The sequence below is a fragment of the Typopeltis vanoorti genome, chromosome 20, assembly GCF_054136105.1.
Source record: "Typopeltis vanoorti isolate ZY-2024b chromosome 20, IOZ_Tvanoo_1.0, whole genome shotgun sequence".
NCBI classification, from domain to species: Eukaryota; Metazoa; Arthropoda; class Arachnida; order Uropygi; family Thelyphonidae; genus Typopeltis; species Typopeltis vanoorti.
The window spans coordinates 87,752,986-87,769,515 of NC_143568.1; the positions used below are offsets into that span (position 1 = coordinate 87,752,986).

General features: G+C 36.0%; 1 protein-coding gene across 1 annotated transcript in view; it reads left to right on the forward strand.

Annotated features, from left to right (window-relative positions):
* The window catches only part of LOC150095635 (dynein axonemal heavy chain 8-like), a 2,108,518-nt gene that overhangs the window by 273,153 nt on the left and 1,818,835 nt on the right, over nt 1-16,530 (forward strand). The window lies entirely within an intron of this gene.

Genomic DNA, 16,530 nt, shown 5'->3' on the forward strand with positions numbered 1-16,530 from the left:
GTCCTGAGGCAACTCGTGGTAAAGGTGGACCAAGCTCTCATCACTCCTTGTCTTAGTATCTCTCATAATGCAAAGCACATCTCCTTGTGGACATGTATAATGCTATGCATTAAGGGAAGGGTCACTACCCAGACTGGTTTTGACCTTTATTGAGGTCTCGTCAGTGCATTAAGAGAAGGGTCACACCCAGACCGGTTTTGACCTATATTGAGGTCTCGTCAGTGCATTAAGAGAAGGGTCACACCCAGACCGGTTTCGACCTTTATTGAGGTTTCATCAGTGGGTGCCAGACCCAGAGGTGGTGATACCAAGGTGGAAGCAATACTTCAGGTGCTTGAGATGCAAACTTTGTTTGAAGCCTACATCACCATCCTGATCTTAATCATGCAGATTATCATCATCATCAAATTCTTGATATATATAATCTTACCATAGTACTACATGAAAAAAGTACACCATTACTACCCAAATGTGGGCAGTAGTCAAGATGGGGTCTTATCAAGGCTCTATACAGAGGAACAATAACTTGTTCCCAAAATGCATAACCTTAAATTTAGCCACATTGAATTGACATCCATTCTCCTTAGCCAAGTCTGCCAAACTATCCAAATCATCCTACAAAATTTTTACATCATGTGCATTCACTATTGTTCTACCCAACTTTGCATCATCAGCAAACAAATGAACAGTTCCTCTCAAATCCTTTCCTATATCATTAATGGACAAATTAAATAGTAGTGGTCCAAGAACAGAACCCTGAGGCACACTACTAGTCACAGGCTGTCTTTTGGACTCTACTCTTGAATAAACTACTCTCTGATATCTCTCCATCAACCACCCTCCTATCCATCTCATCAACCCTATATCCATCCCCATATGCTGCAGTTTACTGATTAGAATTCCATGTGGTATCATGTCAAAGGCCTTAGCAAGGTCCAGCAAAATCACTGTAAACCCATTATCCAGTTCAGCCATCACTGTGTTATAAAATGAGAGCAAGTTACTGAGGCATAATCTACCATTCACAAAACTATGCTGTCCCCCCCATACAGTATCCCATTTTCATCTATCCATTCCAGTATTTTTCTCTTGACTACTTTCTCAAAAACCTTGATAACGACTCCTGATATGCTGATCAGTCGATAATTTTCAACAGCAGTCTTGGAACCTTCTTTATGCAGTGGAACTATTTTCCCCTTTTTCCACCCCCTCGGGACTAACCCAGACCCGAGACTCAAATTAAACAAAATGGTCAAGGGCACTGACAATTCTTTAGCAGCTTCATATATGATGAACTGGTATACCATCCAATCCGACAGATGTATTCACATTAGCGTTTTGTAATAGATTATTCACCTCTACTTCATTAACCACAATTCCCGTATAAGCTGTTGGTTATACGGCAATTGTGCCTTCATTCCTGCAATATCACCACCCGGATGATATACTCTTGCAAAGTGCTTGCTCAGTAATTCCACTATATCAACTGATTCAGTTACCTTCCTACCATCGGCATTCCTTAAAATCATTCTGCCGTATACATTTTTTCTTTTACTTGCAACATATCGAAAAAACTGTTTGGGATTCTCTTTAGCTTGCATAGCTAATTCCCTTTCATAATCTGCTTTTGCTTTTCTTACCACACTTGTTACCCTTCTGGCCTGGCTTTATACTGTTCGTGTGCCTGCAGGTCACCATTCTCCGTAAATTCTCTCCACAGTTGTATCTTTTTTTTGCAGCTCAAGCTTAATGGTGTTATTCGTCCATTTAACCCCTACTTGATTTACTATTCGGACTCTTGGTATACAGTCAGTCAATACCTCCTGCAAACCCTCCTTAACCACCTCCCATGCACTATCAGCATCCAGTCCTTGCAGTTTTACATGCCATGGCACTGAACCAAGCAATCTCCTAAGCTTTTCATACTTACCAGCCTGATAATTAAACATGTACCCTGTCTTAATTGAAAATTCCACACATTTAGCCACCTCCCAGGTCAAGACCTTATGATCACTCTCACCAATTGGTGGCAACGTGGTCATATTCATTACAGTCAAATTCTCAGATGCAATTACTAGATCAAGCACTCTCGAATCCTTAGTGCTTTCCATTACATGCTGTCACAGATAGTTATCCCTTAATAACTGCGTAAAATACAATTTCTTCCTCCCATGTGTCTTCTCCTCCTTCCAATCAATGTTACCATAGTTGAAATCCCCCATAATAATTACCCTCCTTCCACTCAATGCGTCTATTTGTTTATGCATACTATCTCCACCATCTATTCCGTCACCTGCTCTGCAGCAGCACCCAACTGTATATTTTGTTCTGCTAGTCTCAATCTCACACCACATAGCCTCAAATATGCTCTTTTTGCTATCCTGCAGTTCAATTTCTATTCTCCTAGGTTGCAGTTCATCAGCTATCATCAATAACACTCCCCCCCTCCCCATTTTATTCTCTCTGTCCCTCCTAAACACACTATACCCCCTCACATTCTATCCCACTAGCTATATCATCTTCTGTCATGTTTCACTAATGCCAATAACCTGTGGCCAGGAAGAGCCAATCAAGGCGAAAAATTCTTCCCTCTTGTTCTTAATACTCCTGGCATTAGTATACATGAAATGCAGAAGCCCGTTAGTCCCACACCTATCTTGATGCCTTATGCTAACTATCCCATTCTGATTTATCCTTCGCACTAGCTTGGGCATATTATACACAGTCTTACACTCAACTACCTCCCTGAAGCCAGCATATCCACTTCGCCCCCCCCCCCCCTCTCCCTTAATAACTCTAGTTTCCCTGATTCTGCACATCCACTTTCACTTCATTCAACAACACTTTTTCCACTCTCCACACACCAGATCCATTCAGATGCAAAATAAACAGATGCAAACTGCAACCATCTTGTATAAATCCTTTTGCCCATCAAACTCACTCCACATGTCCACAAACTCCACACCACCCCTCCTGCATAACCTGCGCATAGAGTCATTTGCAATTATGGCCCTTCTCAACTCTTCTCTGTCATACCACGGCAACAGACTCACTATTTTAACCCTCTCACTCTTTTCTTTTGCTACCTCTAGTAATTCCTTCAAGTCCTTTCTCATAACAATTTTTTTTCCTTTTAAATCATTCTTTCCTGCCACTACTATCATTTCTTCCACCCTCTGCTTTTGGGCTCTAATAGATTCACTTACATCCTTAATTTTCGCACATGGTAAGTACGATTTTAACAAACTCTCATCTATTACACCTCTTACTAATGAATCACTGTACAACACTCGCTCCTTCATTTTTCTTACACTCCTGATCATACTCTTATTTTTCTTATCACACATTTACTTTTGATTAGCTGATGTGCTCGGTAAACAATTTTGCAATCGCTCCAGCTGCCACTTCGCCCTATGTATCACTCTGCACAAACTGTGCGATCTCACTCATTGTAACTAACTCTTCATTTTTTTAATTGTTAAACCATTCTTTCACTCTGTATTTTTACTTTCACTCTCACTTTCAACACAGCTCTCAAAGCTATCTGGTACTACATCGCAAATTCCTATCATGTCACTATTTTCTATCACATTCTGACTTTCATCAATGACATCAATCTCGCGAACTGAGACACACTTCAAATCCTCACTTTCCTTACACTTTCGGCACACATTCCCACCACTATCATCATCGAACCAAACTCCAGCTGTTCTCAGCAAAGCATACTTCTTGCAGGAATTACACTGAACAAACTCGCTTAAGTTAAAATTTTTAAAAAAGACGCTGATGATTTGGATGCCATTGTCTTTCTTCTCATTGGTGCCATGTGCTACGCTATCTATTGTATCTTATCAAAATACTAATTTAAATAATGCAAAAATCACACAGACACACTAAGTTACCAAAAATAAACAATACTAATTTAAGATTCAAGCAATATTGCCAATTATTACTCAAAATAACACTTATCTTTTCGGGAGCTCTCTACAAACACTACACACAGTGCAGCCATCTAGTAAGTCTTGATATTCTGGAGGCTATTGAAAAAGCTTAGAATTGGAGGAAAAGAGTACTGTAAAAGGAATCAGAAATTATAAAGGTGACATGAAAACTGAAGATGAAGATATTCTAGATGTTTGGAGTAATTACTTTGAAAGACTGCTAAATGAAAAAAGCAGTGTGTCAGCATGATGGAAGAAAACTCCCAATGCAAATGCAGTCAGGAATATACATACATACTTGAAGTAAGAAAAAGTCATCAAATACCTGAAATGTGTAAAGGCAACTGGAGTAGGTGAAATTTGACCAGAAATGTCAAATATGGAGGTATAAAAGTTTTACAAAAGCTGCATTGCATAATTCAGAAGGCCTGTTCAGAGAATCGAATTCCAGAAGATTGGAGCAGTGCTCACATAGTACCCATTTATAATAAGGAAAATAAAACTGAATGCAAGAATTACAGAGGTATTTCCCTACTGAGTGTTCTGATAAGATTTATGCAAGTATACTTGAGATGAAGAACAAGCTGGATTCAGGACAAACAGAGGCTCTCAGGATCAGATTTTCACTTTAAGACAAATAGTTGAGAAATCATGAGAATATAACAAGGATTTGTATTTAACTGTTCAAGACTGGGAAAAAGCATATGACAAGGTGCAAAGAGGAAAGCTCTTCAAAACACTACAATGGTGTAAATGGGACAGTATATCAAGCAATACATAGTCTCTGTTGCAAGTTATTTCACGTGCAAACTGTGTTTGCTTACACACGGATAAAGTGTGTAAGCAAAACACACTTTGATTTTATCTCAAAAGAATATAATTTCTTGGCATCTTTAATTTATAATACATAGTCTCTATTTAAGATGTAAATCAGCAGGTAGACTTGAAGGAGGTAGAGGAAGCTAGTTTGAGATAAAATCAGGTGTGTGACAAAGGTGCACATTATTTGCACTGTTATTCATTATCCATATGGATAATATTATGAAGGAAAGTGGTATTAAATCTGCTATCAAAATTGCTGATGTTAATTTTTGTTTTTTACTTTATGCACAGATGTTATACTTCTGAATAAATCCAGTACAAGTGTGCAAGATTCCCTGACTAAATTGTATAACTGTTGTAATAAATCTGGTGTGAAAATCAGCAATAAAAATACAAAGACAATGAAAATAGGCAGATCCTTAATGGTGAACCTAGAGAACAAGTAAAGCATTTCAGCTATTAAGACACAATTTTTAGTGAAGATGGTAAATTAAATATGGAAATAGACAACCGTATCAGCAAAGCTGAATATGGTTGGAAGTCAACTGAATAAATTTATATAGAATAAGAAAGAATTCAGTCAAAACACTAAATTAGCTGTACACAAATCTGTGTTCAAAGAAATTTTAACTTATTGATCTGAGAGCTGGGTTAGAAATAAAACACTTGATCAAAGACTGGTGATCTCTGATATGAGAGTTCTGAGAAAGATTAGTAGAGTAAACAGATGGCAATGGCAGTATCACATTAGGAAATTACTGTATTACGAAAGAACTTGCCATTGTTAGCATTCAGGAATATGTTAGTAAAACTAATCTCAGTTGGTATGTCATTTAAACAGAATGGAAGAGGAAAGATTAGCAAAATAAGCGTTCTTTCCCAGGTTGGCAGGGAAAAGACCCAGAAGAAGGCCATGATATACCTTAAAAAAAAAAAAGACAGAAATATAAAATCTCACAATATTGGAATCTTTCAAGATAACAGATTAATTTGGAGGAAAGCTGTTCATTGGAAGTTGCCAGGGTTTCTTCTTGATGAGGTGGAGATCATCCAGAGGCGAGTGACCAAGATGATAGCAGGTCTATGGAATTAACCTTATGAGAACAGGTTGAAGATTTGTGGGTTGCAGAAATTGGTTGATAAGTGGAAAAGGGATGATGTGATTGAGACATTCACATTACTGAAGGGTTTCTATAAGATTAATTCAGAGAATATTTTTGAGAACAGGACTGGTGGTGGGAGGACTAGGGCCATACATGGAAGCTGGGCAAGAATATGGTTAGCAAGGGTGTTAGAGCTACGTTTTTTACTTGGAGAGTGGTGAATGAGTAGAATAAGCTGCCAGAGTCTGTTGTGGGTGCTATGACTGTGAATGAGTTCAAAGCGTGGTATGATAGAAACTGTGTGAATGTCGAATAGTTGTTCTTGACATGATGTTAGGGCCTCCCTTGATGAGTAAGGACTCCTTGGAGTTGCCTGTAATAATAATATTTTGCAACCTTCCTGATATTTTCTGTGTTCTTATCAAAGCCTTCCCATGACTTTTGTTTAGCTAGTTTTACACAGTGCTTCACTTTCTTACATTTTTCTCTGCATTCACTAAGAGCACGAGCTGCTTACTTGCCACGAACTTTTGATATGCTTTCTTATTTTCATTCACTGCCTCTTTAACTTTCTGAGTCTACTGTGGAATTCTGATTTCTCTATTCTTAGACAACCTCACCTTAATCAATCAATTTTCTCTTCAAGATTTGCCACTAAATCTCCAAGATTTAGTTCTTATTTTCCAACTCTTTAATTTTATGCAATGATATTTGTGTATTTCAGTTGACACTTAACCTCTGATAGCTGCTCAGTCTTGATTCATTTTTAAACTTTCTTACACACACTTCTTTTCAATGTGAAATTCAATTTTTTCCTGCTCAAAACTAAATAGTGATCACTTCCTATTTCAAATCCTGTGTGTACTCTTTTGTCCTGAAACAGTAAAAACATCGTTATCAAATATAAAATAGTCAGTGAGACTTTTCTTATTTCTTTCATCTTTTCACCATGTGACTTTGTTCACCTTTTTATGTAAGAACATGATGTTCCTAATAACTTATCCATGTCCTGAACAGAAATCCAGCAGGCATTTACCATTATTATTAGCATTGCGTTTTTCTCCAAATTTTCCCGAAACATTTTTATATGTCTGGTAATCATTTCCTACTCTGCTGTTGAGATCTCCAACAAGCACCAACTTTTCCTTTTAACGATACCAATGTTATTGTCCCATTCTGATATTTGTCCACATCACTATAATTAATATTGCCTGCTATTCAAGATTATTATTATTATTATTACATGACACCTCCAGGGAGTCCAAAGACTCATCGAGGAAGGGCACCTACTCTACAACTCTCTGTCTCCACCAACCGCAACTACTATCATCATCTACACCAACACCATCTACCGCCCACCACCACTAGATTTTCACCGACAATCACAAACATCCATGCTCATGGCGGGATTTGAGCCTGCAGCCTTTTGATTAGAGAGCGGATATGTTAACCACTCGGCCAACAATGGCCAAGATTATCCTCATATTTAGTGTTGATTACTATATCTATTCCCTCTTTTCCATAATTGTTATTGCCAGAATATAACATTTTGTATTAGCTGCATGTTCTCACTTGTTTTTGTCATCTTTGCTTCATTCATGCCTATTATGTCGATCTGGTACTCATCCAGTTCTTCTGCTGGTTCCATTTCTTTTCCATTGATATCTTTGCTGATAGTATCAACCTTGAACTCTGTTGATGTTAAGTTGGGATGTGTTCTCAGATTTGTTCCAATAGTTGACTTTTTTTTGCTGTTCATCCTGGTTCCCTGATGAAAACAGTGTGGCTTTTGTTTAAACGGGTGATGTCCCAGCTGGCATGATATTCTGTCATGTTGCACCATCATTTTACATCATGGTTTAAGCCAATAAGAATACAATTTGATCGGCTAAATCCCAAATTACCAGCCCATCCTTGTTCGTTTACTATTCAGGTAGACACTTAATAGGGTTAGCCATGAGAAGTTGGAGATTGGACATTAGGTCAGAAGCCCTAGTTCTCCCCATTCTTTAATAGAGGTCTCTATTTACATAGAGGTCTCTTCCCAGTTATATTATACCGCTTTGATCCTTAAGCACCCTATCTCTAAGTTTTGGGAAGTAATTATTATTATTATTAACATCTAGAGACTCATTGTGAGAGATACACGCTATTGCGCACAATGCTAATCCAACCGTGCCTTAAACTGATTCAGTTTAAGGCAGTGAATCAGTGTAATTGAGACAAAAACAGGTGACTAGTGGTGTTGCAAGGTTTAGTGCTGGGACCGTTGCTGTTTAATTTGTACGTAAATGATATAGAAAATAACCTGAAAGGAAATATTCAATTATTTGCTGATTATGTGAAATTAGGTAGAGTAATAGTTAATCAAAATGATGTGGAAAGCTTGCAGGATGATTTAAATATGTTGTCAGTATGGGTATAAGTTTAATGTGGAGAAATGTACAGTTATGCATTTTGGGATAAATAGATTACAAGCTGTGTATCAGATTAATGGCACTGTACTCCAGGAAATAGATGAATCTGGAGATTTAGGGGTGGATGTAGACAGAGAGTTAAAGTTTAGAGGGCATATTGTTAAGGTTGCTGAGGTAGCCCATAGGATTACTTGGCTATTGAAGAACACATTAACAAGTAAAGCCAAGGAAGTTGTTATTCCTCTTTATAAGGCCTTGATACATCCACATCTGAATTACTGTCTGGTCCTCCAGGGTTTCTTGGGGATGAGGAAGTGGTGAAGAAGATTCAGAGGTGAGTGACCAAGGTGGTGAATGATCTGTGGAATGTATGTCCTATGAAGATAGACTGAGGGTGTGTGGATTACAGAAGTTGATTGATAAGAGAAAAAGAGGGGATATGATAGAAACATTTAAATTAAAGGATTTTATAGGATTGATACAGGGGATATGTTTTAGCACTTGACTGGAGAAACTAGAACAAGCGGTCATTTCTAGAGGTTGAATAAAGGTGTGGTTAGTAGGGGTGTGAGTGCTAGAGTTTTTGCTTGATAAGTTTTGAATGATTATAATGGTCTGTCATATTCAATTGTGAGTGCTTTATCTGTTAATGGGTTTAAGGAGAGGTATGATAGATTGTGTGGATAGTTTGTGTTTCCTGTGATGAGTCTTTATACTCATGGACAGAAAATGGCTGAAAAGAGGAATAAGTTTAAAATGTAAATATCCAAAATTTACTAGTTATTTCAAACTGGAAAGAATTGAAGACAATTTCTTTTGCTATTGTAAACTCTTATATATACTTTTTTTTTTTCCCAGCATGTTTCCAAATATATCATAGATAGATATATACTTCATCTTTCACAGACTTCTTCAGGTGCAAAAAACATAGAAATAATCAGCAAGATAACGTAAAGAACTGGCTCTGAACAGTACAAAAAAGCTTTAGCAAACAACTGTTAAGATTCAAGCCTTGATGAGTTTAAAAAAGAACTCTCTTTTTACTGTATTAATAGGCATATGCGTGCATTTAAGATCTCCAGCACACCAATATCGGATATTAGAACAGTGACAATTTGACAAGTTGTAACTCAGGTTACTGTTGATATTGTTGATACTGTTGATATCCAACTCAGCTATAAACTATAAAGTTTATAGCTGAGTTGGAAGTCAACGGGTCTCTGTCTTTTCTGGTTGTCAAACCCACCCATCCATCTGGAAAATTAAAGATTTCTATTTACAGAAAACCTACCCATACAGACAGGTATCGTCACACTCGCTCCCACAATTATCCTCCTCAAAAATTTGGGATCATTTTTACACTCAGACACTGGTCTGTCTTGCTTCTTTCTGATGAAGGAGAACTTAACAATGAACCCAATCACCTTCTAACTACATTTCATCTAAATGGCTACTCAATGAAGACTGTCAACAAACTCCTGTTCAACCCTCTCCCTCATTGCAATGAAGATACTACAATTTTTTAAAGGGAACATTTCTATTCCTTACATCAGCTCTGTCACACCAAAATTGGCAAAAATTCTAAGAAAATATAACATTCAGACTTTCTTCACAACACTACCAAAGTTCTGTTCCCTTTTAAGTTGGCCAAAGACTAGGCATAACAATCTCAAATATCCTGGCCGCCTCTATCAGATTTTCTGCAATTGTGGTAAACCATACTTTGGCCAGATGAAAAAATCAATTGAACGTTGCATCGAGGAACATCAGAGAGACATAAATTGCAAGAGAACAAGAACCAGTGCTTTATCTAGCCATGTCCTGTTTTCTGCAAACTCCAACGAAGAGGGGGGGCTTCCACATCCAGTTCTCTGGGAAAAGTCAAATAACCTTCATCGTTGTTATGACGTTGTTAGAAAGGAAAATAATGGAATCAAAAGATATAATCCTTAACCCTGTACATATCAACAGTAACCTGAGTTACAACTTGTTAAATTGTCACTGTTCTGCTATCCAATATTGGCATGCTTGGATCTTGAATGCACACGTATGCTTAATAATACAGTTAGAGAATATTATTTTTTAAACTCATCGAGGCTTTAACCTTAACAGTTGTTTGCTAACACTTTTTTGTACTTCAGAGCCAATTCCTTTACGGGTTATCTTGCTGGTTATTTCTACATTTTTTTGCACTTAAAGAAGTCTGTAAAGATGAAACTAGTTGTGCGAAAAAAATCTGCTTTTATTTAATCTCGATGTTTTAGTCGTTTAATATTAAATAACGTGTACTCAAACCAAGTAAATCAATGTATAACTCCCCCCCCCCCCCACACACACATAAGCAGATTAGTATTCAGTAATACGCCACCTCACATTGCTTCACTTTCCAATGATCTGCTCTCATATGATTCTTTTCAGTTATGACCAGTGTCTATTTATATGATGCCACATTCACTCATGTGAACAGTTTTAGTGACATGACACTCCCATGATCACCCAATGCACAATTTTCATGAGCTGTTTGCTTAAGATGTCATTGCTTGCTACATCTCTTTGTGTTTTCGTGTTTTGCTGTGGAATATAAACTGTTTACGATTATTATTTTTTATTGTTTCAATAATGGCAGATAAAATTCAAAGTAAGGATGGTGTCGCTTCCAGTGAAAAGGAGTCACATAAACCTATTATATTACATACTAAGATTAAAATGATTAATTTTAATGACAGTGCACTTCTGTTGTTACACTTGTTTAAAAGAAAAATAAAGTTCTTAGTGAAGTACCATAAACACAGCAAGAAAAATTATAATAATGGAATTAACTCAGTAAAATATTACTTATTAGTAGAATTTTTGCCTGAATATCACAGGCATCTTCAGTACATGTAAAAAGGCTAATTAGACAATAACTGACAAGTCCAAAGGGTGCCACTTAAGTAGCTCATGTAAGATAACCAAAAAAAAAGTCATTAAGTTGCCTTACTTATTTAAAAAAAAACATATATATATATATATATATATATATATATACACACAATTAAAAAAGGTAAGAAAGATTAGCTGATTTAAAGAGTACTATCTCCCACAAACGGGACAGCCATAGATCATCGGATCAGTGTAAGTTGGAAGAGTGAAGTAAAGTTTCACATGTTTCTTTATAAAGCCGTACGATGAGGAACAGACTTTTGTGAAGGACTCTTGTCTTGTTCCAATGAACTCTATATGTCTAGTGTTGATGGCATGCTGTGCAAGTCCAGACTGTTCAGGTTCAAGGTATTGAATATACGACGTGTTCTTCTATCTGAACAAAAGCAGATCTTCCTGTTTGTTCGAAATAAGATAACCCACAAGAGCAAGGAATTTGGTAGACACCTGGATGACTTACATGTGGAAGCTTGTCCTTTGGAGAAGTGAGGAAGGTGGGATTTTTCTGATTTGTTGAAAGGCAACAAAAAATATTTAGTCATTTTAAAACTTTCACTATGCATTCACTAATGCCTTACATATAAGGGATACGAATATGCATTATTTCTTCTGTATTTGAAGAGGAAGATACAGTAATCCCTCGATTAATACGCCCTAGATTATTGTCATTTTTTTCAATACCCAAATTCGATTAGTGCTCCTCTAAAATTTGATTAGTGCACCTATATACATCATCATCATGCGTATCAAGGATTTAGACCTAGCATGGTCTGTTCCGGCCTTAGAATCATTGTTGAATCATTTAAGAGGACTTCCTGCTTTTCTTTTTCCTAATGGCTTGTTTTGGTAATCATTCTGTTTTCATTCTTTGAACGTGTTCCATCCATTTATGTTTATATTTTTTAATTTTTTCTATTACTAGTTCTTGGTTTAATTCTTTCATAATTTCTTCGTTTCTTTTGTGATCAAATAGGGTATACTTTGCAGTTTTTCTCATAAACTTCATTTCTGCTGTTATTAATCTTTTTTGTCTTTTTGTTTTATTATCCAGATTTCGCTTGTCGAAATTTGGACAAATTTGGTCGAAATTTGGAATCTGGAATTCCAGATTCCAGAATCTGGAATCTGGATCCAGATGTCCAGATTTCTTTTGGACATCTGGAATGTCCAAAAGAAATTTGGACATTCCAGATGTCCAAATTTCGACAATACATTAGGGCTAATGTATTGTCCTACCAGCTAATGTATGGTAGGACAATACATTAGCCCTACCATACATTAAGACTGGTAGGGCTAATGTATTGTATACTTTTAGTCTGGTTTTCATTTTCAACTGGGTTTGGTTTAAATATAGAGTTAATTACACCTTTTATTTTAAAATATTTTCCAATTTTTTACGTTTATATATTTTTCATTTTCATACGTGATCATACATCCTGGGTAGTTAAATGAATTCACCTTTTCTAAGATCTTGTTATCTATTACTATTTTAGTTCTTGCTGGATCTTGTCCTTTAAAGGCCATAGTTTTTGATTTTTCTGTTGATATTATCATACCATAATCTTTGGCTATCTCATTTAGATCTAAAATAGCTTTCTGTAGGTTATCTTCAGAATTTGTAATTATTATTTGGTCGTCGGCAAAAAGGAGAGTGTTTAAGTTCACTGTAGGAGAAAGTTTAATACCTCGATGTAAATTTTTATTCCATTTCATTTTAAGTAAAAATTAAAAAGAGTTGCTGAGAGGGGACATCCCTGTCGGACCCCTTGGTTTATCTCTCTCGTATATGATATCTCGTGATTTACTCTTATTTGTATTTGATTATTTTCATATATAGTTGTGATAGCTTTTAGGATATTATTTGGTATTTGTATTTATTTTAATATGTTAAATAATATGTTTCTTTTAACTTTGTCAAATGCTTTTTTCAAAGTCAATAAATGCAATATGTGTTTCTAAATTGTATTCTCTTCTTTTCTCTATTATTAATTTTAGGCAAAAGGCCGGGTCTATACATGATCTTCCTTTTTTAAATCCATTCTGTACTTCTAAAATAAAGTTTTTGGAATATTTCATCAGTTTGCTATTTAAGATTCTGCTGTATATTTTGTAACAGGAATTTAGTATACTGATACCTCTATAGTTTTTAGGGTCACCTCTATTACCTTTTTTAAAGATAGGAATCACAATTGCTTTTTTTTATTCTATTGGGGGGATACCAGTTGAATAAATTTTATTTAAAAATAATAAGAGTCTTTCTTTGAATCTTGTTCCTGCATATTTATATAATTCGGAACCTATCTTATCTTCTCCAGGTGATTTTCTGTTTCTTGTTTCTTTCAGGCTGATTTCTGATTCTTCTTTATTATTATTATTACGGGTATCTCCATGGAGTCAGTAGACTCATTGCGGGAGACCCAAACTAGCAAAACAATATCTGTCATATCTCTTCTTGAATTCATTTACAGACGAAGAGCTCACAACTAAGTCAGGCAATGAATTCCACTCATTCACCACCCTCCAGGCAAAAAACCTTGTTCTGACACCTTTGTTAACCACACCTTCTTTAATTTCCAAAGATGACCTCTTGTTCTTCCATCACTATCACACAGCTGAAACATTTCCCCTGCATCAATCCTATAAAAACCTTTTAGTAATTTGAATGTTTTTATCATATCCCCTCTTCTTCGCCTATCAACCAATCTCTGCAATCCACAAGCTCTCAATCTATCAATGTAGGGAGCATTTTTTATATCACTCACCAACTTGGTCACTCTTCTCTGAACCCTCTCCACAGCCTCCTCATCTCCAAGGAATCCAGGTGACCAGACCTGAGCTCAGTAATCCAAATGTGGAAGTATCAATGCTTTATAAAGGGGAATAATAACCTCTTTATCTCTGGATGTCAGTGTGTTCCTCAACAACCAAGTAATCCTATGTGCAATCTTGGACACCTTAGCAATGTGTCCTCTGAACTTCATCTCCCTATCTACCAATACCCCTAAGTCCCTAGCCTCATCAATCTCTTGGAGTACCTTTCCATCGATGTAGTACACAGCTGGTAATCTTTTAATCCCAAAATGCATGACTTTACACTTTTCCACATTGAACTGACATCCATTTTCTTTTGCCCATTTTACCAGCTTATTTAAATCCTCCTGCAAACTTTCAACATCAGCTTGATTTTTTATTGCATTACACAACTTTGCATCATCAGCAAACAACTGAATATCTCCCTTTAAGCCGTTTCCTATATCATTTATATACAAATTAAACAACATTGGCCCAAGCACAGAGCCCTGAGGCACACCACTGGTCACCTGCCTCAATCTGGACTCAGCTCCTCCATACACCACCTTATGGTATCTCTCCCTGAGCCATTCTCCTATCCATATCACCAATTTAATATCCATTCCCATCTGCTCCAATTTGCGTAACAGTGTTCTATGGGGTATCCTGTCAAAAGCCTTAGCAAAATCCAGAAGTACCACTGTGTAGCCAGTTCCTTTGTCCAACTCGGATGTTATCCTATTATGAATAGTTAATAGATTGCTAAGGCAGGATCTACCTTTAACAAAACCATGTTGGCCTCTATAGAGTATCATATCCTGATCCACCCATTCTTGAATTTTGTCTTTAACCAACTTTTCCAATACTTTTACCACTACTCCTGAGACGGTGATTGGTCTGTAATTCAATACCGCAGTTTTAGAGCCACCCTTATGCAAAGGAACCACTTTGCCTAACTTCCACTCCCTAGGGACCATACCAGAGTTCAAACTTAAATTAAATATCCAGGTAAGAGGGGTTGACAATTCATTTGCACATTCACGCAACACCCGAGCTGATATTCCATCTAAGCCTACCGCAGTGTTTGCATTTAAGTTTCGCAATATATTTAATACCTCTGATTCTTTAGCTTCAATTCTCACATTAGGTATTGCTATAGGTATAGAGATATCCTCACTTGGGTGATAGACTTTTGAGAAGTGATCACTCAGTAACTCGACTATTACATCTGATTTTGTCACCTCAATACCATCAGCACCCACTAAGGTTATCCTTCCGAAGTCATTCTTCCTCTTACTTGCCACATAGCGGAAGAACTCTTTGGGATTACCCTTGATCTCTTTGGCTGAGGTCTTCTCATAATCTGATTTAGCTTTTCTTACTATGCTGGTAACCTTCCTAGCTTGAGCCTTGTACTGATCATGGGTGTCCTGATCGCCTTTCTCCTTGTAAATTCTCCATAACATTTTCTTTTTTGTAGGTATTTCTTCAGGTTTTTCTAGGTTTTCAGGTTTCTTCAGGTATTTCCTTTTCATTTTCATTAATTGTTTGCCAGTTGTCTTTTTTAAAATATTTATCTGTCCACAATTCTGTGGAGTAATAATTTAGAAATTCTTCTAATTTCAATTCGGTTTAATTTTATGTTGTCTTTGCTATCTGCATTTAAGTATTTCAAAATCTTATATACATTGGTTTTTATTTTATATAAATGATGTTCTAAATTAGAAACAAATTTGTTCAATGATTCTCTGTGTTTTTCTGACTTCTCTTTTAGCTATGGCTCTTATTCTTTTATATTCTATTTCATCTTCTAATCTTTTACTGCTTAACCATTTGTGATAGGCTTCTTTTTTCTTTTTGATTATTTCTTTGATTGTATCTTCCCAGATCTTCAGTTTTTTCCTTTAATTGAATTTTTTGGTCTTTCCTAAACTTACATTTGCTGCTGCATTTAGTATCATTTTTATATTAAGCCATTCTATTTCTATTTCTTGATTTTGTGTTATTTTATCTAGATATTGGTTAATTCTTTGTTCATATAGCCATTGTATATTCCATTCAACAGTCTAGTTTCATAAACAAATGTTTCAAATTTTCTTTCTGTTCTTGTTACTTGTAGCCATTTAGGTGGTAATCTTAATTTTATCTTAACAAGCAAGTGGTCACTGCTTATTTCATATCCTCTGTGAACTCTAACATCTAGTGAAAATTTTGATGTCTTTTCATTTAATATAAAATAATCTAATATTGATTTCCATCCTCTTGCTTCCCAAGTATATCTTGGGAAGCAAGAGAATGTATGTCTTTATGTTTATAGAAGGAATTCATTATTTTTAGGTTATTATAAACTACAGTGTCAATCAATTTTTTACCATTCCTGTTTAGAATATGTTCTCCATGTATTCCTATATTATGATTAATTTTCATCTATTTACATTTCTATTTACATTTCACCTATATACATCTATACGTCTATTTACATTTCTATTTACATTTTGCCTATATACATCTTACAAATAAATGTTACAGATTTTA